The following is a 23,676-nucleotide window of genomic DNA, read 5'->3' as shown; positions in this document are numbered from 1 at the left end:
CCATGTATAAAGCTTAGGTGAAAGTAATGACTCAATGCTACCCCCTGGTCAGTGTTTGCTTGGAGAATGAGCAAGTGATTCAGCTCAGACCATTGAGACCCCAGGCAGCAATTTCAAGGGGGATTACAGTTCACAGAAGGTGAACTGTGAGCCATGAGGTCCAGAAACAGCTATGACCATTTTCTAACTTGAGGGATGGCAGCCCCAGGACAAAGCTGGCCAAGAACAGCAGAAAATATCAGAGAAACAGACCCAAGACCCTAATGATAGGGTGAAACCAGATCAAACCAGACTTAAGCTCATATACTTCTCCTCAGGACAAACCTCTGGACTTCTCAGTTACATGAGCCAGTAAATTCTTTTTGTTTCATAAACTTTTCTCCCCATCTCAATCTCAAAAACTCAGAGCCCAGTGTCAACAATCTAGGGCACCGCGGCCCACACTGAGCAGCTTTGTAAAGAAAAATCACTAGGAATTTTTCCTGACATCATTTTAGAAAACTTAAAGGTTGTTTCAGATTAAAACCATTTTGCCGAGCTCTCTGCTACATGGGACTTGCGGTTCAAATCCACTTCCTTTCTGGGTCCCTACGGAAAGCAGTGGTGCACTGCCACCTGCTGGTCACAAAACAGAACCTGCCCCCAGAAAGCCTGAGAAGCTTTCATGCTGGAAAAAAGGTCTTAAAAGATCCGTGTGAGAAATATAAAGGGAAATTCATTCTTTCCTAGTGTATGTTTATGAACTGTTTGAGTTTTTAGTAGTATGTGTTTTTTATAATCAGAAAAAAATCGAGATATTTAAATTGGGAAATACAGTATTGCTTATCTTTGATGTTTGTTCATCATACCTAGCTGTTTCATTGATACCTGCCATTTCCTTGGAAAGGAGCAACTACAACAACCACATCACAACAAAAATCCTTCTCTTTCTCCTTGCACATCCGGAAACACGCACGCATGTGAGCACACAGGGACACGCACTCTGCCCCTATTACTTCTGCCTGAAGCACCAGCCACTTTTCTTCCACTTCCAGCCAGCCCATTGCTAGCCTGTTGGATCTTCTAGGCAAAAGGCCAACCCCAGTCCAATATCTCTCTATTCAGGAAATACGTATAAGCTTTCCAAGTATTCTCCTTAGCGTGGTACTTGAGGTTGATGCAAGGAGCAGTCACAGACCCCCTTTCACCAAACCTGGGAGAGAAAGAATTTGACAGCAGCAACTCACTCTAAGTACTCTTTTTGCAAATTCTCTTTGTCTTGTCCTAGTGGTTAAGGAATTTAAGAACTGTTTGCCCCATTCGTGATACCACTTAGAGATTTCTGCACAGTGGCTCCTTTGGAATTTATCATCTATTGTATTCATGCCTTAGTCAAAACTTAGATAATAAGAATCCCATCATCAAATCCTGTTACAAAACCTTGTCCTCTGTTTGAGTCGGACCTGACCTGGACCAGGACACCAGCAGTAATGGCAGGCTTCCAGCAGGTGGCACCCCAATCAGGGCTCCACCTAGGGCTGCTCTTGGTGCCCATGCCATCCACCATTATCTTCCCTGCAAACTCTCCCTCCTCTACAGTCCCCATCAGCCTGCCATCTTTTCCTATTTTGCCCCAGCCCCAACCCCTCCACCACTGGCTGGCGCTGATTTGACTGGGCATTTCTTCATGGACTTCCACAGCCATGTTCTGCTCTACATTAGAACACTTTATATGACCATACCCTCTTATACCAAGCTTGAATTTTCCAGGTCCCTTAGAACATGGCACCGTGGACTATGCTTAGCCTCATAGGAGTTTACCTTGTAGCCAAGCTAGTTTTCCTTAGCCCCTTTCCAGCTGCTCCAGAAGCCTCTTCTTCTCTTGAACTGGTGTTGAGGCTACCCACTCCCCCACGTATCCCCAACACATGTGTATTTGTAGCCTCAAGCCTGTAGTGTCCCATATGATCTGGCCTCACTCCAGTCACATCTCTTACTTCTTTCCCCAGCATTCCCCATCACCTGCACTGACATTCCTCCTTTCCTTAAACACGTGTTCAAATGTGGGAAACCAAGCTCACACCTGCCTCGGGATCTTTGCACTACTATTCCCTCTGCTTTCTGTACTCCCACTCATACCCACCCTTATCTTCCCATTCAGGTGTCAGTTCAGAGAAGCCTTCTTTGATTATTCTACCTAGACTATCAAATGCCATCACACCTTATGCTCTTCCCCCTCTTCTCTTTATATACTTGTCACCCTCTGGAATTGTCTTATATACTTTTTGTTTACTTGTGTATTATCTAATCAGATAACAAACACTACCTAGAATATAAGCTCCCCGAGGATGAGTACTTTGCCTCATCCTGTTCACTGCTGTATCCCCAACATCTAAAACAAGAACACTGCATTAGTGGGGACTCAATGTTTCTTAGTGAACTGTGTCCTAGGGCCATCCCACTGGAGTGTCACATCTCCCGAACTTACAGTTGAGTTAACCCGCATGAGACAGGACCACAATCTCTGCATCCACTAATGTTTCTTAGTCTCCACCCCCTGCTTGGTGGAACCTCCAGTGGTCCTTAGAAGCCAACTTGCCCACGATTTTAAGTCTTTAACACTAGCCCACTTGGCTGCAGGGGGTGCCTGATTTCTCCCCCAGTCCAGTTCCAGGTGGGGCATCTGCTGCTGAGGTCGCTGAGGTCCACAACCCCATGAAGTGCTCCCGAGTGCTGCCACAGCTGCCAGGCCCCTCAGATGTCCACCCATGTTGTGTGACATTGTCCTTCATTGTATCACAGTTCTGGGCATTGAGGGCTCAGGGACATGGACTGGTCCCTCTCCCTGGCCCTTAACCTTCTCCATGTGGCCAGAATGCCCTTCTATTTTGTCCATCTCTCATCCTTTAGGAATCAACGCTAATGATGGCCGTGATCTGAATGTTTGTGTCCCCCACACTCAAATTCATATGTTGAAATCCTAACCCTCAAGGTGCTGGTATTAGCAGGTGGGGTCCTTGGGAGATGGTTCAGTCTTGAGGGGGTAGCCCTCTCAAATGGGATTAATCCTCTTGTAAAAGATTAGTGCTCTGTAGTATCTAGAACCCTCCAAATTCTATCCCATGGGGCCTTCCAATCCCTTCCACCACGCCAGGACACACAAGAAGTCTGGGACCGGGAAGAGGGCCCTCGCCAATGGTGCTGGCATCCTGACCTCAGACTTCCAGCCTTTAAAATGTGAGCAGTACAATTCTGCTGTGTACAAGCCAAGCATCTTGTGGTATTTGGCTACAGCTGCTCCAAAGGAATAGGAGAATGACCTCAATGAAGCTGCCCCAGCCCCTTGCGCAGGAGACCCTGGCACACTTACCTGCACTGGGGGGGCTGCGGCGCCTTCGCCTGGCCCTGAGCTCCCCCCACCCAGCCTCCTCAGTGCTCCTGCTTCCTGAGCCCCATGTTGATCTCTGCTTGTCCCAGAGCTTGTAGTATTTCTCTGCTAGGGGGTCTGGGTTCAAAACCCGTTTTCTCCAATCACTATCACTGTGTGACCTAGGACAAGCAACTGAACCTCTCTAAGCTTCTGCTGCCTCTTGTAAAATGAGATCGAAAGTAGTATCTGCTCCCTAGGGCAGCATGGGGCTCAAATGAGATAGACGAGGCTCCTCCAGCTCTCGCTCAAGAGCCTGGCACAGAGTTAGCATTCCAGAAAGAGCAGCTATTATTAACTGTATAAACCTGCGCTGCTCCCTATGTCACTGTCACTTCTCAGTAGAAGCTTCCTTTAAAGACAAGAAGTAGCTTTCCTCAACTTTGTATTCCCAGCACTTGGGATGGTGTTTGACACACTGCGGGTGCTCAAGTGTTTGTTGAAGCATCTGAGAGCTTTAAATTTTCTCTTCTCATTTAGACTGTATCTTTGTTAATGATAAAAATTGCATATATATGCAACAGCAGGATTTTTTTTTTTACTGGGTTAACAGATACATAAAATTCACCATCTTAACTGTCTATAACTGTACAACCCGTGGCATTGAGTAGATGCACATTGGGCAACCATGTGGTACTTTTTTCAATCCCTCACAGCCCGCAGTTCAACAGGAACAGAAACTGAGTCCACATAGACTCAGTGCATGTGAATAAAGTGAAGGTGGGCTTTGTTCCAGTAGGGACTGTGCCTGGCCCCAGCCCTCAGTACAATTTCTGGACACAATAGGTGCTCAATAAACGTAAAATGAACCACCAGCAAAAGTGGCACTCTGGCAGGGAAACCAGACAGGGCTTTGAGACATGTTTCGGGTTTTTTAGTTTGGTTGGTTGGTTTTGTGTGTGTTTGTGTGGTTTTTGTTTTAGGAGGGTTTTTTTGCTTTTTTTGTTTTGTTTTTACTTTTTTTTTTAGTTTTTAGCAAGAGGTTTTGAATAGTTTGGGATCTCACACATGAAAATCATATGGTGGAGCAAAAACCCAAAGGCTCTGGCCAGGGTGGGCCTGCGCTCCTGTGTGGCAGCTCCCAGGTTTTGCTGAGTAGCAGCTGCCCCTGTGGGCAGGGCCTGTGTTTTCCAGATAATGCTCTCCCTGGGTTCCTCCCCTTAGTCATCTGGGTTTGAGAGCCCTGCCTGAAGAGTCAGAGAGACTGGGCCTGAGACCCACCTCTTCTACTTTCTAGTTCAGTCGACAAGTGGAGACTTACCTCCTCATTGGCAGGATGGGAAAGACAGCAGCATCTCCCCCAGGCTTCTGTGAAGGGCACTCTTAGACCAAGTATGTGATGGTGTGTCCCACAACGTCGAGGCCATTACGCAGACATTAGCTTAACATCTCGGAGTCCTGCACCCGTCTTTTGTGTTGGTACTGGGGAGGTCTGGATATGCCTGCCGTGTGGTGTCCCCAGGTTTTTGTAGACTGCACACTCACCTGGGAAGACACCAGCACCTGTAAAAGGTAGGGCGCTCTCTGATCAGCACCCACCAGTCACCTGAGGCCTTTCACAAAGTCCCTACCTGGGTGTGACACAGTGAAGAGCAAGTCTGAAGGGGACAGGCCTGCTGCCCTTCATCTGCCATCTGAAAGCCCTTCAGCACACCACACAGCGGCCCCACAGGTGGGTGACTCTGTCTGCCACACCAGAGCAGAAATTCACTGTGGATTTGCCACATCTGGAGCCAGCAGGAAGGACGGGGGTTTGGTATCAGAGTACCACTGATTTTCCTTCTTTTCCCTTTAGAGCTGGGGCTTGGTTTCTGTGGTGACTTTTCAAGCTACGCAAGCTGGAGGAAACAAGGGCCCTTCCACTTTAAGTCCCTTTTACAAACTCCCTCTCATCATTCACCTCAAACTCAGGTCAACTGTGTTTCATTAGAAGCATCTTGATAGTGAGGAAGAATTCAAGGCAGGCAATAAATATAAAGGTAAGTCAGGTGATTTGGTTTTGAAATAAAACAAGTTTATGTAGTAACTGGTTCCAGATTGCCTTACAGTCTTGCTTGGCAGGGAGAGATTTATTCCTGATAGCGAACCAGATGTCACACTTGCTCTTCTAAGACATTTGCTTTTATCTGCAGGGAAGAGATACAAAGAAAAGACTAGAGCCTGGTTGAAGCACAGAGTTGCGTGTTTGCGTCCTGACACCAAGAGGATCTGATCATCTGAGAGCTTCCAGTCTAGGTCTTAACAGCTTTCAAAAAATCAAACACGTTAAAACAAAACAATACAAAACAAAAGCACAAAGAGGCAGTTGCACGTTTTGCAATCATTTGTGTGAAGACGTAACATGTCTGTGGTACAAGAACTACCTACAATAGATGTATAGCTTGGCTCTCCTGGAAGAAAACAAGGCTTCCAGAAATTGGCTACTGGTTCTGTAGAAAACAAGAAACCATTTCACAACATTTCATTCTAACAATGAACCCAGAAACTTCTGTGAGACTCGTTTTATTTTTTTTTGAGAGAGAGTGCGCACGCGCGTGGTGGGGGAGGGGTAGAGGGCGAGAGACTCTCAAGCAGGCTCCTTGTCCTGCTCTGCGGAACCTGACGCCCCTGCTGCCCTGTGCCGTGTCACAACCTCAACATCGTGACCTGAGCCGAAATCAAGTGTTGGAGGCTGGACTGACGGAGCCATCCGGGCGCGCGCCCTAGGAGGCTCACTTCCACCAGGAGCGGCAGCTTTCTCCACACCGGGGCGCTTAGCTACTCCTCGCTCCCTTCCTCGGCTCCGGGGCACATTTTCTGACTCAGCAAAGGTAAGTGCTCGGGCTCTTTGACAGGTTGTACAAACCCATTGCAAACTGGTTTAAGTGGAACGGCGTAGCCGCCAGAACGTCAGCGGCACTAACCCACGGGCCTTCTCTCCAGACTCTTAGTCTTGGGGTCTCTAAACTCAAAATCCAGAGAGCCTACCCCAGCTTAGCTCCCAGGTCCATCTGCTCCAGTCAGCTCATGGGAGGGACTCCCAAGCTGGGGAGAATGTAATGGAGTGGGTCATGGGCTGGCCAGATACTCTGGGAGGAATCTCCTGCTTTACATGACGTGGCTTTCATTAGCGGCTGTGGTAGGGGTGGGGGAAGTTCTGTGGAGAGTGCCTCCCAGAGAGAAGTATTATATGCGGGGGGTTGGGAGATGGCCTGGTGAATTGAGGGGCTGCGGTTTGGAAGAAATTGCATTTGTTTTCTATCGAAGAAATTGTATTCGTTTTCTATCAACACCATATCAAATCACCACAAATAACACAAACGTGCTATCTTACAGTTCTGTGGGTAAGTCTGACAACTGGTCTCACTGGACTAAGATCAAGGTGCCGGCAGGGCCAAATTCCTTTCTGGAGGCCTGGGGGAAGGTTCTATTTCTTTGCCTTTTCTGGCTTCTGAGACCAGTAGCGTCTCTTGATTTATAATATATTCCACCATTGTTGACAAGCCAGCAGTGTTGCCTCTCTCTGATCTCTTTTCAGTTACCAGAACTCTTTCTGTCTTTCTAAAGATTTATTTATTTAGTTTAGAGAGGAGAGTAAGCGAACATGGTGGGGAGGGGCAGAGGGAGTAATGAGAGAATCTTTTTTTTTTTTAGATTTTTATTTATTTGACAGAGAGACCCAGTGAGAGAGGGAACACAGCAGGGGGAGTGGGTGAGGGAGAAGCAGGATTCCCGTGGAGCAGGGAGCCTGATGCGGGGCTCGATCTCAGAACCCCGAGATCATGACCTGAGCCAAAGGCAGACACCCAACCACTGAGCCACCCAGGCGCCCCAGTAATGAGAGAATCTTAAGCTGGCTCCACACTCTGCTCAGAGCCGGACACAGGGCTTGATCTAACGACCCTGGGATCATGGCCTAAGCTGAAATCAAGAGTCAGACACTTAACCGACTGAGCCAACCAAGCATGCTTATCAAAACTCTTTCTCCCTGACCACAGAAGGAAAAATCTCTTCACGTTTAAGGGCTCATGTGATTAGGTTGAGCCCACCTGGATGATTCTGGAGACCCTCCTCATCTCAAAGTCCTTAACTTTTTTTTTTTTTTTTAAGATTTTATCTATTTATTTGACAGACAGAGATCACAAGTAGGCAGAGAGGCAGGCAGAGAGAGAGGAGGAAGCAGTCTCCCCACTGAGCAGAGAGTCTGATGCGGGGCTCGATCCCAGGACCCCGGGATCATGACCTGAGCCGAAGGCAGAGGCTTTAACCCCCTGAGCCACCCAGGGGCCCCTCAAAGTCCTTAACTTTAATCATATCCACAAAGTCTTTTGTTATGGGTTGAATTGTGTCCAAATTCATATTCTGAAACTGTAAACCCCAGAATGTGAACTTACTTGGAAATAGGATTATCACAAATGTAATAAGTTCAATTAGATCCTTAGGGTGGGCCTTACATGGGCCAACATGAACATTGTCTGTATCAAAAGGGGAAATTTGGACACAGACACCCACAGAAGGAGAGAGACAGGGAAGAGACAGTCACCTGGAAGCCAAAGTGAAAGGCCTGGAACAGATCATCTCCCTCATAGCTTTTAGAAAAAACCAACCTGTTGAAACCTTGATTTTACACTTCTAGCTTTCAGAACTGTGAAAGAATGAGTTTCTATTCAAGCCAATTCGTGGTATTTTGTTATGGTGATCTTAGCAAACACATGTATCTCTTTTTCCATGTAAGGTATCATATTCACTGGTTCTGGGGATTAGGTCATGGACATCTTAGGGAAGGCCATTATTCCACTTACCACGGGTTTAAACAGTGGGTCCTAGCCAAATATTTATTTCACTTTGTCTTGGGACCGTGCTTAGTAGTTCCTGTACCATGAATGAAATAATGAATTGGACCATCGGCTTACTGCTTACAAACACCAGATACGCATGAGAGCAGGTTCTAAAACAATAAGTCTTTGCATGGGAACATTGTCCAGCCTCAGGCACACTGGTTTTTGTAGACCACAATGCAAGGTGCTGGTATTTATTGCCATTTTTGAAGGGGAGATACTGTGTTTGCAGAATCCACTGAACTGGACATTGTTAGCTTTTCTCTTAGACCAAATAAAAACATGGGAATGACATCAGCAAAATGGTGGAATTGGAGTTTTCTACTCTATTTTCCCCACAAAACAGTGAGTTTGACAATCACCCACAGATGAAAATGCATTTATGGCAGTCCAGGAGTCCAACAGAGAAGTTCCAGCAAACCACTGGAGCGAAGAACAATCAGGTTGGACACACTGGAGAGAGGATGAGAGAAATAGTTTCACTTTACCCATGTTACCCCTCCCCCAAGGCATAGCTACAGCTCAGTGCTAAATAGGGAGACCTTCTAGTTCTGTGGCTTCATTCACGGGGTGGGGGGGGGGTACTGAGAATGTGTGAAGGAGCACCTGGCTTCCCAGCTGTGTGGAATGCTGCCAAAAGGGCCCACTTCTTTCACCCCATCCAGAATATTGGGGTATGCTACACAACTCAGGAGCAGAGAGGGGCTGGGAGAACAGTGGCCAGAGCTCCTAGGAGGCATCAGAAAGACATGGATCTTATTAACCACTTTGTGGAATGGATCAGGAAGCCTGCCCACAAACTGCTGGGGATGTTTCATTTAGGGATCCTCCCAGACCATGGGTACGTGAACACTTCATTTCCCTCACCCACGTTCACCCCACCCTGTGACTGGCTCTCTGGGTGCTCGAAGAGCAAAGAGTATGAGCCTTTTTAGACTGTTACTGAGTACGGGCAGAAAGCTGGCCCTGATGCTGGAAGATTGGGAGAAAGGCCTCTAACTTGAGCATTTAGAATCACCTTAGGGAAAGCAAAAGAAGCATATAATCTTAAGAAATCCCCCTAAGACAGAGCAAGAAATGGGGAACATGTGTATCCATAGAAAATGTCTGAGGAAAGCCTCAAACTCCTTAGCAGAAGGTATTTCTTCCCCAAAGCCATTCAATAAGGACTAGACGAAGGTAACTGCTTCCTCATATGTGAAGACAGCAATGCAAGACTTCAAGGGATATGAAAAATCAAGGAATGAAGAAAACAATGTTATTTCAATAATATCAAAAAAGTAAAATAGGAATAAGTTTAACCAATGAGGTGAAAGAACTATATACTGAAAACTATGACATTTGATGAAAGAAATAGAGGAAGACACAAGCAAATGGAAAGCTATCCAGTGCTCATGAATTGGAAGAACTAATATTGTTAAATGTCCATACTCCTCAAAGTGATCTACAGATTCAGTGCAATCTTTATCAAAATTCCATTGGCATTTTTCCACAGATAGAGAAAAAATAATGCTAAATTTCATATTCATATCCACAGAAGACCTTGAAGAGCCAAAGTTCTTTCGTGAGAAAGAACAAAGCTGGAGGAATTACAGTGTAGAGGTTCCTTAGAAATTACTACATGATCTACTGGATTAGATCATAGTAATTCAATCTGCTATGAACTACTATATGATCCAACAATCTCTCATCTAGGTATATATCTGAGGAAAATGAAATCAGTACCTCAAAGAGATATCCATATTCCCATGTTCATTGCAGCATTATTCACTATAGCCAAGATATGGAAACAACCTAAGTGTCTTTCAACAGATGAGTTAAAAAGAAGATATGGTGTCTACATAGAATGGAGTATTATTCACTCCTGAGAAAGAACGAAATCCTGCTATTTGCAACAACATGGATAGAAAGAGAAGACTTTATGCTAAGTGAAATTAGCCAGATGAGAATAGACAATATGGGCTCACTTACATGTGGAATCTAAAAAAGAAGAAAAAAAAAAGTTGAACTCCTACAGAGAATAGATTGATGGTTACCAGGAGCTACTGGTGGTTGGAGGAGACATGAAATGCTAGTCAAAAGGTAGAAGCCTTCAGTTATAAGATGAAAAAGCTCTGGGGCTGTAAGTACAGCACAGTGACTATAGTTAATAACACTGCACTGTGTACTTGAAAGTTGCTGATAGACCTTAAATGTCACCACACATACAAAAAAGGTAACTATGTAAGAGATAATGTATTAATTAATTGGATTGTGGTAATCATTTCTATGAAGCCCATGTGTGTCAAATCATTGTTTTGTACACTTTAAATATATATACTTTCATTTGTCAATTATACCTCAATAAAGCTGAAAAAATGTCAAAATCTTAAATTGCAGAATCTCAGTAATTGGTTATAGAGGTTCAGTACTGTCTATCCTATTTTGTCTTTATAAAGTAAGGGTTTTTTTTAAAGATTTATTTATTCATTTAAGAGAGAGCAAGAGTATGAGTGGGAGGAGGACAGAAGGAGAGAATCTCAAGCAGACTCCGCAGCCAATATGGAGCCTGACATAGGGCTTGATCCCATGACCCATGAAATCACAACCTGAGCCAAAATCACAAACTGGGTGCTTAACCAACAGAGCCACCAAGGTGCCCCATAAAATAAGAACTTTTTAAAAGTATGTAAATTATAAGAAACAAAAATCGGGGGCGCCTGGGTGGCTCAGAGGGTTAAAGCCTCTGCCTTTGGCTCAGGTCATGATCTCAGTGTCCTGAGATGGAGCCCCGCATCAGGCTCTCTGCTCTGTGGGGAGCCTGCTTCTCCCTCTCCCTCTGCCTGCCTCTCTGCCTACTTGTGATCTCTGTCTGTCAAATAAATAAATAAAATCTTAAAAAAAAAAAAAAAAGAAACAAAAATCGTATGTACTCTGTCACCCTCCAATGTGATTTCACCGTAAGAGAAGTTGCCTCCCCTACTCTACACCTTGAATGTCCCTCACAGCCCTTCATACCCCCTACCCATGCTGACACATGGACCAGACAGATCTCAGCAAGAACCTGCGCCACTGGGACTACTTGTTGGTTTAGGCCAGATGCCAGAGAGCAGAAAATAAGGTAAAATAATAATCAGCAAGACATGAAAAATGACAAAGATTAACCAGAAAAGTAAATCTGTGACTAACAATAAAATAATAGGTTCATGCTCACTGTAGAAAGTGTTTACCTTGCTCCATTTCCCCTGCCAACACCTAAACACATTCTTGTCCTCTTCCATTTGGACCATGCAACACACCTCCTTGGTTACCTGTTTTCAGTCTCTCCCTTCTTGCCTTTCATCCTCTGGCTGCTGCATTCATAATCAGGAAAAAGAAAAGGAAATCAAAGACACATACACACACACACAGATCTGATAGTGTCTTTCACCTGCTTAGGCTTGAAGGCATCCAGAATCCCCATTATCCATAAAGTCTGAGTTTCAGACTGTGATATATGAAGCCCACACCAGGTGGGTCCAGTCTGCTTTTCCAACATCATCCCTCACTGCCCTATACATCCAAGAATCGATTCTAGTGTTTCTCAAAGTATGGTCCCTGAGCACCAGAATTAGCATTCTGGGTGCTTGTGAAAGTTCCCAGTCCTACTGACTCAGTCTTTTAACAAGCACTTAGAGCAATCTTCATGCAAACACAGCTGGAGTTGCTAATCTCCAGCCACTGTGCTCCCTCCCTTTCTCTGATGTGCCCTCCTCTTCCTTGTCCATTTCTTCTTTCGGGGCATTGTTCAGGTAGCATCTTCTTTGCCTCATAAGCCAAAGAAATTGCTCCCCTATTTCTAGTTCCTAGCACTTTATGCAGACCTCATAATACACCTTTGTTTTATAGATGATTGCCACAGTTCTGTCTCTCCTGCTGGATTATAAATTTCTTGCCATTAGGAACCACATCTTATTCACCTTTTTCCCCCTGAGTGACTATGCAGTTTCTTTGTTTCTACAGTGGGAAATGTGTAACTGACCATGTTTCCCTTTCCTTTGGCCACCTCATGTGCTTAGAGTCAATTCACAGCTCAAGTGTAACCATTATGAAGGCTGCCATTGGCTGTGTTTCTGTGTCCTCTCTTCACCCTGGACTTGACCTATTTTAACTTATATTTCCCTTGTCCTGAGTTATAAAACCTGTATTTGGCCATTTTAGTTTTTATGTTTCTGCTACAAGCCACCTCACATCCTTTCTGGAACAAGGTGAGAGAGAGATAAATTATTCATCTCACTATTCCTACCACCCAGGATAGCATCTGGCGGATAGAAAATACTCAATAACCATTTGTTAAATTTAATCAAAGGAATAAAGTTATGGGGATTCTGTGACAGCTATTTTACTTGTCACTGAGAACACTTTCTGCTTACTTCTGATTTTGATCACAGTGTTCAAGAGCTAAAGCTGCTAGAAGAATGCCTGATGGACAAGAACCTGTAACTGGACAAAATTCACTTGACAACAGCAGTCCAGTTATCTCAATTTTCCACCTTGACCCATAAGCAACCGATTTTAGGAGTTCGGGCTACTCATTAACTCTATAATCTGTGATTAATGTTAAAATATAGTGAGCAGGTAGAAATCCACTGGGAAATTGAAAAGGGAACAAAGGACAGTGAGCAGGAAGATTTGGTCATATAAGATGGCACAGGGATGAAGCCAAGGGCAGAATACAGGACACTGAGGAGCAGTCTCAGAGACAAGGGGGCATATAGGGAAATGGTAGTGGACCACATTTGTAAAGCCCATGGGGAGATACAAGACTTCTGTTTCCTGAAGTCACACCATGGTAATGCCCCCATGCACTGCCAGAAAGATGAGTGTGTTCAAGCACATAGTTAAAGATGTCGACCTTGAGGGGTACCTGGGGGGCTCCACTGTTTAAAGTTGGACACTTGATTTCAGCTCAGGTTATGATTTCAGGGTTGTGGAATCGAGTCCTTCATCAGGCTTGATCCCACAACCCCTAGCACCCCTTCTTGCACTCACATGTGCTCTCTCTCTCTCTAAAAAAAATAAAATAAGTCAACATCAAATCACTGCATAATAAAACTATGAAGAAATAAGATAAAAAATTTTGAGAAGAAAAGTAACTTTTTCTATTTCTTTTTCTTCAACTTATGTCTAATGTCTCCCTAAGAAAAGCCATCTTTCTGTCATTATGTATCTTACCTGAAGAAATAATAGCAGCACCCAAGTCTCTTTAAATTGGAGATTTTATTTTCCCTGGGAAACACATGAACATGTGTAGTCTTGACTTTCAGTTGTCACCTCAACTTTCTACACGAGTCCCTCACACTGCCAGTTAACTATTTTCAAAACATCATTCTATTGAATTTTTTTTTCTTTCAAGGAAAAATAAAGGGATGCTAACCTATCAGTTGTTGCACATAACCAACTACATGTAAAACCACGTCTAATTTAAATTTGCTTCTGACATCTTCATTTCGATCAGAAACATCAATTCAGTGTGTTTTCTCTATGAAAACTGGAGAAATTGAGAATTCTTTGAACAACATAAAGAAAGGTGTTATTATTAAATAGATTAAAATGGAACGTTTGTAGGAATGGATTTGGTGACATTGTAACCATGTGACATGGGATTTGACAAAAATCCTGGTCCATTATAATAAGATATGGTTCTTTCCTCAAAAGTAAACTTAACAGAGAAACTGGGAGTTAAAGTTTAAGATATCTTGTTTGTTTATGTCCTCCAGGGTCACTGAGCCACTAGATTTGGCTGAGAGAAGGGTCTGAGCCTTGAAGGATCCAGTGTTAGTGACAGGATAATCAGCTAGTCAGCCGAAGCAGGGAGGCCTCCTTAACCTTGGGTCTAAGGATCAATTGGCTGGAAATGGCAGATGGAGGCCAGGGTCAGGGGTTATGTATCAGCCCCTCTATGGCAGAGGCTTCCCACTCAATGACAGCTGAACTGAGAGTAACCCTCATGCCCAGCTGATGGCAATAATAACCTCAACTTGTAGGCCTAGCCTTCCCACATTCTAAATCCATGAGCCCTACCAAATATACAGGCAAACAGTAAACTCAGAAGGCTCCAGGGCTTGACATGAGGTTAGTCTGGTTGTTATAAGCCTGAGGAATGGGGACAGTCTGGAAGCCTCTCTGTATGACCTAGACCATCTAACCTTTCTTTGAAACTTTCTGCAATCCCCTGATTCCTGAAATCATGTAACTCCTTTTCTTCTCTCTATAACACTCTAGTTTCCCTCTGGGACCTCAGCTCTTTTAATGGAAGTCCTTTAATGTCAGACTTTGGTTCATCTCCATCCCAGGGCCTGCACCCTGACTTGTTAAAAAACAAATGTACCATCTCCCAGCCCACATTCCTGCTGGGTGTGTTTCTGGTTCACCCTGTCTCCAGTCCTAGCCCCTAATAACTCTTTCTGGGTTGCCTTATGTCTCACAACTACTCCTGTTGTGATGTCAGAATCATAATCAATAATACAGGCTACCATTTCTGGACCTCTTGCCATAGGCCAGTTCATGTGCTAAGAGCACACACTATCTCAGCACATTCTTGCAACAGGATGAGGTGGATATACTGTCTTGATTTTACAGCTCAATAAACTAAAGCTCAAAAAAGTAGTTTGCTCAAGAGAACAAAAATCATGAGTGATAGAGCTAGGACTCAAATTCAGGACTAAAGGAGGTAAAAATCAAAGTTCCTGACAATTTGTCTCTTATGAATTAGAAACAAAGATACTGTAGAAGTCATCTAGAATCTTCAAGCCAGATCACTGAGGTTGGTTGAAGTGTTGGACGTATCTGGAGTACCACTCCAAGTCTTTGCAGCCCTTCCTCTTTCTCCACTAAAGAAGCAGCTAGGTCTCTGTGGGCTTTGATCAGCTTCGTACATAAGCAACCCAGCAGTGTCTTGCTAGTCTGAGTCTCATCCTCTCACTTCCTGTCCTGTGGCTTTTTTGATGTCCCACAATGACACAGAATCTCATGTGTAGGTCTCAAATGCAGGAGAATTCACACCCTGGGGCCATTCTTGACCAGAGGCAGATGAGAGCTGACAGATGTTTCCTTCCTTTATCATCTGTGGACATTCTGAGACACATTTCATATGGATCCTTAGAAAGTTCTGCAGGGTCAAGCCCTATTGCCCAGGTCATGGCCAACTCAATCACGCATCCTTAATTTGGCTTTCCTTCCTTCTCTGTTCCTGTCCCCTGAGACCACATCTCCTAGTAAACTACCTGCATAGAAGCCTTTGGCTCAGGCTCTGCTTTTAGGGCAACCCAGGCAACGGGACACAGAAGAACTACCTATTTTTCAAGAAAACCAGACCATTTATTTACATATTGTTCTCTGAGGTGACCACAGTGCTATCTGTCTCAATTTCTGTCCAATTTTTTCATCCTGGGGACAAGATGGGATCCTGCACTTCCCCCTATTTTCATAGTCACTAGTGATTAAAATGTCCTGGAAAGAGTAGGAAGAAGACCTAACAGAGGGGCAGACAAGGCAGCCAACATCTCTGAGCCAAAGGCCTAGGGAGGGTGGGCCTTCCGTAAGGCAGGTAAAGACATGAATTTAGACAAAAGATAAAAGCTTTTCCTGCTACAAAGATAGAATCATTAATTTAGGAAGAATACTCTCCAGACTGACAAGGCACACAAAGACCAGCGCCTGCCATGTAAATGCAGGCGTCTGGGCTGGGACTGCAAGTCTGTCTCTAACCTGCTCCCACCAGGCTTCTCCATATCAGTTTCCCTATAGCAAAGTTCTGGACTCCTTGTTTCCTTAAACCATTGTGACTTTTAATCAACAATGTTCTCATCTCTCCACATATACTCACTCTCAACAGGGAGGTCAGCATCATCACCGTTAGCCTGAAGATGGGCCAAGAGAAACAAATCAAGAGAACCCCCACCGAGGCCACACTTTGCATCTCATCTCAGCAGCAGAGGTTACAGTGAACATCCCTCAGTGCCCTACTTAAATTCTTTCCATCTCCCTGAGCATAGGCAAAAGTGATACATGTGCCAGCCTTGTTCCCAGCTCTGAAATGAGATTTATCCATTTTCCTAGATATTTATCTAGAGCTAATTTGATATGGAGACTTTCTGCTAAAATAAGCTTTATCCTTTCAATTATTTTCATTCTGGTATCCCTTATTTCCTTCTGGATACAATTGTTCTCTAATTCTTAGGATCCTAGATGTTTAAAAAATTGTGATACTATATACAACTGATGAATCACTGAACTCTACCTCTGAAGCTAATAATATAAAATATACTACTGTATGTTAATTAATTGAATTTAAATGAAATAAAATAAAATATTTAAGGCGCACCTGGATGGCTCAGTGGGTTAAGCTTCTGCCTTTGGCTCAGGTCATGATCTTAAGGTCCTGGGATCGAGCCCCACATTGGACTCTCTGCTCACTGGGAAGCCTGCTTCCCCCCCTCTCTCTGCCTGCCTCATACCAGTTCATACAAACTAATAGCTCAATATTTAGAACTTTTGCAAACTGATTGTTAAAATGTTGGAAGCTTAAAATTGATAATGATGGGAGAATTTATATCATGGAAATTAGCAAACACTACAAATCAGGACTTTTTTATTTTGTAGGGAGCAACTTTATCAGCACCATTCAAGATAAGAATATTAAAACTGGTACTTCAGGCAAAACAAAAATGATACCAGATAGAAATTTGGATCTGTACAAAGGAATTAAGGATGACAGATATGTGATAAACATAAAACATTTTTTTTTATTTTAAAATCTCTTTAAAAGACAACCACCTATTTAAAGTAATATAAATGACTAATATTTGTAGAAGTTATATATATGACAGAAGTAGTGTAAAGGATGGCAAGAAGAAAAGAGAAATATACTTCTGTAAGAATCTCACACCATATGTAAAGTAGTATGTTAGGCGAAGATAAACTATAATTAGTTGAAAATGAATATTATAAACTGTACATAAATTGAAAGTATGATATTGTGTAAGTTGAACATGGATTTTGTAAATTGTATAGTAATCACACATTTACACACACAAACCCAAAAAGGTATGGCTAAATATATCAACAGTGGAGGTAAAATAAAATTATTAAAAATGTTTGATTAATTCAAAGGAAGACAAAAAAGAAAAAAGGGGGAAGATAGAAAGGATGGGGTGATGAAATTTTTTTTATAAATGATTATAGTCATACAGAACTATATTTGTGGGAAGTTACCAAATCACACAACTTGGTGCGTTTTATTGTTTGTAAATTATACATCAACAAATCTGATAGAAGGAGGAGGAAGAGCACAGGACAGGAGAAGGAGAAGGAGAGGGAGGAGTAAGACTACCACCACGGAGTAGGAGAGTTATACTACCTGAGTGTAAGACATGCTTTGAAGTTATGGTAATCAAGACGTTATGGTATTGATGAAAAGATAGACCTAGAGATCAATGGAACAGATTGTCTGGCTACAAGGAACTCATTTCACCACACCTACAGAGAGTGATGCTATGGAACACTGTTACTATGTGTTCATTTCTCTTCTGTTTTTCAAATCAGGAATGGGAGATGTAACTATCATACCATTCTTTGACCAACAGAAATAAAGGTCAATAAAGTTTTGATTAGAAAGATGCACAGATGATAGTGATTATCTGGTTTACCATGCAGGGGTCCTGCACATCTAGAGCTGTAAGGGTATAGGTATTTGAGGTAGAGAGCCTTCCTCAGAATGAAGTCAATTGACAGGGATGCAGAGTTAGAAATGGAGGAATAGACAGAGCCTCTTGTGTCATATTGGACTCCTTGATCTAACTGCACCTGAAGCTAGAATCTCCTTGGACTGCCTGATTATTTGATGTAATAAATTCCCTTTTCTGTCTAACCAAATTAGCATTGTAGCAGAAGGAGTATGTATATGTGTACTCTCATGATAGGAGAGAAGCACTGGCTTATGCACATACTAACTGGGTGCTCTCAGGCAGGTGTTTTAAAAGCTTTGGGCTCAGATTTCTCACCTCTTAGTAGAAGTAGTTGGATTAGGGCAATAGTTCCTCAGAAGAGTTGTACAAAGGTGAGGTACTACAGTGAACCTCAATGGGAAATAAGGGAAAGGCACAGAAGGGACCCTAGCCTCTCAACTAAACCAGGAGTAACTCCTCCTCTTAAAAATCTGTTTTAGGGACACCCGGGTGGCTCAGATGGTTAAGCATCTGCCTTCAGCTCAAATCATGATCTTGAGGTCCTGGGATTGAGCCCCACATCAGGCTTCCTGCTCAGCAGGGAGTCTGCTTCTCCCTCTGCCTTACCCTCCCCACTTGTGCGCGCGCGCGCGCTCTCTATCTAAATAAATAAATAAATCTATCTTAAAAAAAAAAAAAAAAAAAAAAAAACAAGGGGCGCCTGGGTGTCTCAGTGGGTTAGGCCCCTGCCTCAGCTCAGGTCATGGTCACAGGGTCCTGGGATCGTGCCCCACATTGGTATCCCTGCTTAGCTGGAAGCCTGCTTCCCCCTCTCTCTGCCTGCATCTCTGCCTACTTATGATCGCTCTTTCTCAAATACATAAATAAAATCTTTTAAAAAAAAACCACAAAAAATTCGTTTTAAATTTTGGAATTACACATTGAGTTAGATTTGAAAAAAAATTTCTTTTCTTTTCTTTTTTTTTTTTTAAAGCTCTGTGATCTCCTCCAGTTCCCCAAATTCCAATATTCTTTGTTGATTTCTGAGAAGCAGTGCACCCTAAGACTTTGCATTACACCACATCAGACTGCCTAGAGTCTGAATCCAGCTCCACCCCTACTAATGGTGCGAGATTGAGCAAGTTTCTCTGTTGCTTGGTTGCTTCATCAGTAATATAGGAACAATACTTCGAAGAGTTATTATGAGACGTAATTGACAATATTGGCTAAACCCTTCCAACAGTGTCTGCTATGTGGTGCCTGCTCAATAACTGTTAGTGGTAACAATGATGATGGTGGTGGTGGTGATGATGGTGATGATGATGATGATGTGAGGATGGTGCTAAGCCTGGAAGATCTCAGTGAATCTGGTTTGCCTTTATTTGTTCCCCTCCAAGGAGTGAGCTGAAAAAAGAATAAAGACCCAAATCAGGTCACCTGCTTTTTCCCTATAATTGTGTCAATAGGGGTACTGAAAGCTTTGGTGTCTATTCTTTGTTTTCTGACTGTAATGGCTCTAGAAATGGCTAGTCCAAATGATAATTTTGCGTGTGTGATTGAAGTAAAACCTTTCCTGATTATATTAATAATGCATGTGCAGTGATGAAAATTTGAAAAATTAATAGAAAAAGAAAATATGAAAGCACTTGTAATTCTACTAACAAAAGATAAATTCTATTAACATTTTGATTATTGTTTATTTCAATTTAGAGTATTTTCTTCCAGGTTTTCTTTTAAAGCATTTAGAAATAACATTTAAATACATTTTAAAAACTTTATATGTGTGTGCATGTGTATAGTTTCTTTTCTCAAATAAGGCTATGAGTAATTTCCCATGACATTAAATATTCTTTGAAAACCACATGACTTCTTTAGTATATGGCTCTACCATAATTTACTTGACAACTTCCTTATAATTGGAACTTTCAGAAGTTTTTAGTTTGGATCTAGTATAAATAATGTTGTGATAAACATCCTTAGATACCCATCTTGAAACAAACCAGATTAGGATGCTATTCCTAGAGGTAGAATTTCCAAGTATGTATTTATAAGGCTCTGATACATATTGTCAAATAGTCTTCCAGAAAGTTTATACCAATTTATTATTATTTTGATTATAACATACTCCTCAACTCTTTCATGCCATACTTTGTGAAGGACCAATGTCCCATCCCTTAAATAGTGTAGTTAGAGGGATTCCTATTATCACACTAATGCTGACTTTACTCTAGTCCTTGAACAATAAATGACCTCTGCTTTAGATCAGTGACCTGTGGTTCATTAAACATGAACATCTGAATTTAAGTGCGACAGACAATATGAAAATAGTTCTTACACATCTCTCATTCAAGCTGTGGAAATTTTAAGTAGGAGAATGTTCCAAGGGGACAATTCTGTGACTGGAATATTGAGTTGTGAAAAGCAAAATGGCATCATCTAGAATTCAAAATAATCTTTTTAAAGGCCTCAATTTCCCTAGAGCTATGACTGTGTCCTGACTGACATTTTATTTCTCTGTGAAGCCAGAATATGTAGCCAATGTGATGGTTTCTTGGCCTCATTTTTCTCAGTATCTCTTCACCAGTAGTAACTGCATTTGTGACCTGAAGGAAAATAACAGAAGTGAATCTGATCATGTCCCCATTCTCCACCCTGCTTAAAGATCTTGTCCAAACCTCAACATGGCAAACAGACTGCTGACAATCTGGACCCAATTATTCTAACCCCAAAGACCGCCATCCTTCCCCATCTTTCTCTCTCATCACATCCATCTTACCACCTTCCGCCTTGACCTTCCATGTCTCTACACCTGGATTGACTACATCTCCTAGAAAAGTCTCCTTCCCCATGCTGTCTAGTAAATTTTAGTCATCCAGATCCTTCCCCCCCACACACATACACAGCTCCAGTTCATAAGTACTACGACCAAGATTCATACTTTGGTTCTTTTTGTCATAAGGAATAGAAATTTAAGGTACCTCCAGTAATTGGGGGGTTGCTATTCACATGTCTATTACATGGGGGTACTAAGTAAAGAAGCTCATGGAAACCAAGGAGCAGCTCCTGCTCAAGATCCAAGACACTCTTCGGATGCAAGTGTTTTTGTCCCTTCAGTTACAAGAGCCAAAGGTCTCCATCCTCCTTCTCTGTTGTTAGGGTGACTCCTATCTTGCTGGTCCTGTGTATCTTTGTGTGTCAGCTCCTTTCTCCATTTTCCTCCCTGGCTCTTGCACCTATTACTGACTCTCTCTGTGCCTTCCCATTCAAACTTACCTGAAGTGGTTTCCTGGGCAGAGGTTCTCAGATAAGATCATTTCACAGATGTGTATCCATCCCCTGGATTGACTGCCTTTGGTAGCCACCCCACCTTGGTCCTGTCCAGGCCACCCAATGTTTCAATCCCCACCTAAGACCCTAATTCCTGCAGCAGGGGACTGTAGGAGGGCAGTTGCCCTTATAAAGAAAGAGGGGGCAAGATGGGCATGTACCAAGTTGCTAAATTTGGACCTATAGTATTACTTTTGTGGATAGAAGAAGCAGGACCATAGTTCTCATTTGTTCCATACATTGTAAAGGAGAGGGTTTATAGTCATCTTTCAAGCAACATCAGATCATCCACACAAGATAATGTCCTGGAGTCATATCAGAGAGAGACTTTGGAATTTTGTTTTATCTCTTCCTAGAACAATAAACTGCTGCCCAGTGTCCACTCAATCCCAAGCCTTTATATGAGGCATATCCATTTATACAGGAAACACTGTACATGGAAAATCAGCCTTGACCACAGCTCCATTATCAGCTCTCCACCCACACTTACCTCCCATGTGCCTTCTTTAATCCCTTGGCCCCCCCCAAGACATCTTTCCTCTTCCCATGACCCACTCTGCTCTGGCTCATCACTTGCTGCTTGGGATAAGAGGTATCTCTCTCCCAGCCATGATTCGCCAGAAACCACCACCCCCCCAACTCCAGGCCTTCCCCTTGACCCTGAAGGGAGTTTTAAAATTTAGGGCAAAATGGAGCATTGTTTTTAATGAGTTTTGGGTTGGACTATGGTTGAGAGACCAAATGCTCTACTTACCTCAGAGATTTGTTTTGAGGACTCATTGAGATAATCTGTGTAAAATGCTTTGAAAGGTACCTGCCCTTAATTATTATATCTTAGCACTTGGAATCCTCTTGGCAGTCTGCTGAGCTACTCTTCCTTTCAGAGTGGGATCTGCCCTGAGGTATAGTCCAATTTATGCAGCGCCAATTATATTCCCAAGAGAAGAGGGTGAAGCATTTCATTTAGAAAAAGCACAGATTATTGGTAGTAATCTTTAGTATTTGTTGAGAGTTTATTAATATCAGATCCTACATTTAGTGCTTTGCAATTGTTATCTAATTTATTCTTCATGAAATAAGTACTGCCATCACCCCACCTTACTTATAAGGAACCTAAGGGACAGAAAGATTAAATAATTTACCCAGGGCCCCTCAGTCAGTAAGTATCAGAGTCAGGAGGCAAATCATACAGTTCCTTCTGCCACTGAACCATGCTATCTCCAATTGGAATGGTGAATGTTTACGCAGGAAATGGTCTTGGAAATCATCTTGCCTCTACCCACCTCATTCTCTGGATGGGAAACAGAAGCTGAGGAAATGAAGGGGTTTTCCTGACCTGTAAACCTTGTTAGAGACACAAGAAGGACTAGAACCCAGGACCTTCCTTTCATTTCAGTGTGTCTCTCACTACTCCACTTTATGGTAATATTTTTTTAGCTTTTGTATTAGTTTCTATAGAAGTGCTTTCTTCGGATTCATTTTGCTTTGAGAGAGTTATGTCTTTGTCCCATCTATTAAAAGAGTCTTCTGTATTCAGATGTACTCTCAAAACCTGGAGTGACCACATCACTTTGTAGGCACCAGTTTTCTCATATATTATGTGTGGTGGTTGAGTCTGATGACTGGTTTCTAGATGAGATTGCAGGGAATAAAATTTTTAAAAACTTAGGGACCCATTTCATTTTTATGGGTAAGGTTTTTCTAAAACCCATGGGCAAAAGAGAAAACAAAAACTACCATCTAAAATACTATCATCATTCTGTAAAAGGAAGAATATTACAACCAAAAAACTAGGAAGATTGTAATCTTAAAGAAGTCATTTACAATGAATGCCATTTATCATATGGAAAGACAAGAAATTGTCCTAATTGTTTTCATTTCATCACAGATCAGTGATGGTTTCCTCACAGATCAGCATCTGTCAATCTAAGCTGGATGTTTCTTTGAAGTTCTCTCTAGCTTATAAACTCTGTGATTTTGAGAATCATTTTTTCCATTTATGATTATTTTAGAGATTTCTGTCTTTATGAATTAATCCTTCTTAAGCCTGTCCTTAAAGGCTTTGTTATATTGTGTGTGGACTGACTACTGGAGATTTTACATTCAGAATAGTAATGCAGACACAGAATTATCTGTCCCCTGTCTTAACATTTTGCACAGCTCCCAGTTTCCCTCACCCCCATTCCAGGGAAACAAAGCAATGCTTCTAAACTCTGCCCTCTCCCTTCTCCCAAATCTCCTTTAGGACAAAGGAGTCAGGCTTATGCTGCTGCTGAAACTCTGGTTTTTCTACTGACTGGGAGCCCTCTGAGAGTTGACTCCTTCTGCCCAGGGTCTAAGCAGGGAATTTTGCCATCAGGGGGAACAGTCCTTAAGGAAAGAACACTTGAGTCCATGTAACAATCTGGGGACAAACCAAAGTCTGGCCCAGACACCCACT

This window comes from Mustela nivalis, assembly GCF_964662115.1.
Source record: "Mustela nivalis genome assembly, chromosome: 10".
Classification (NCBI taxonomy): Eukaryota; Metazoa; Chordata; class Mammalia; order Carnivora; family Mustelidae; genus Mustela; species Mustela nivalis.
The sequence above is the reverse complement of the archived record's forward strand: the minus strand, read 5'-3'. Positions refer to the sequence as shown.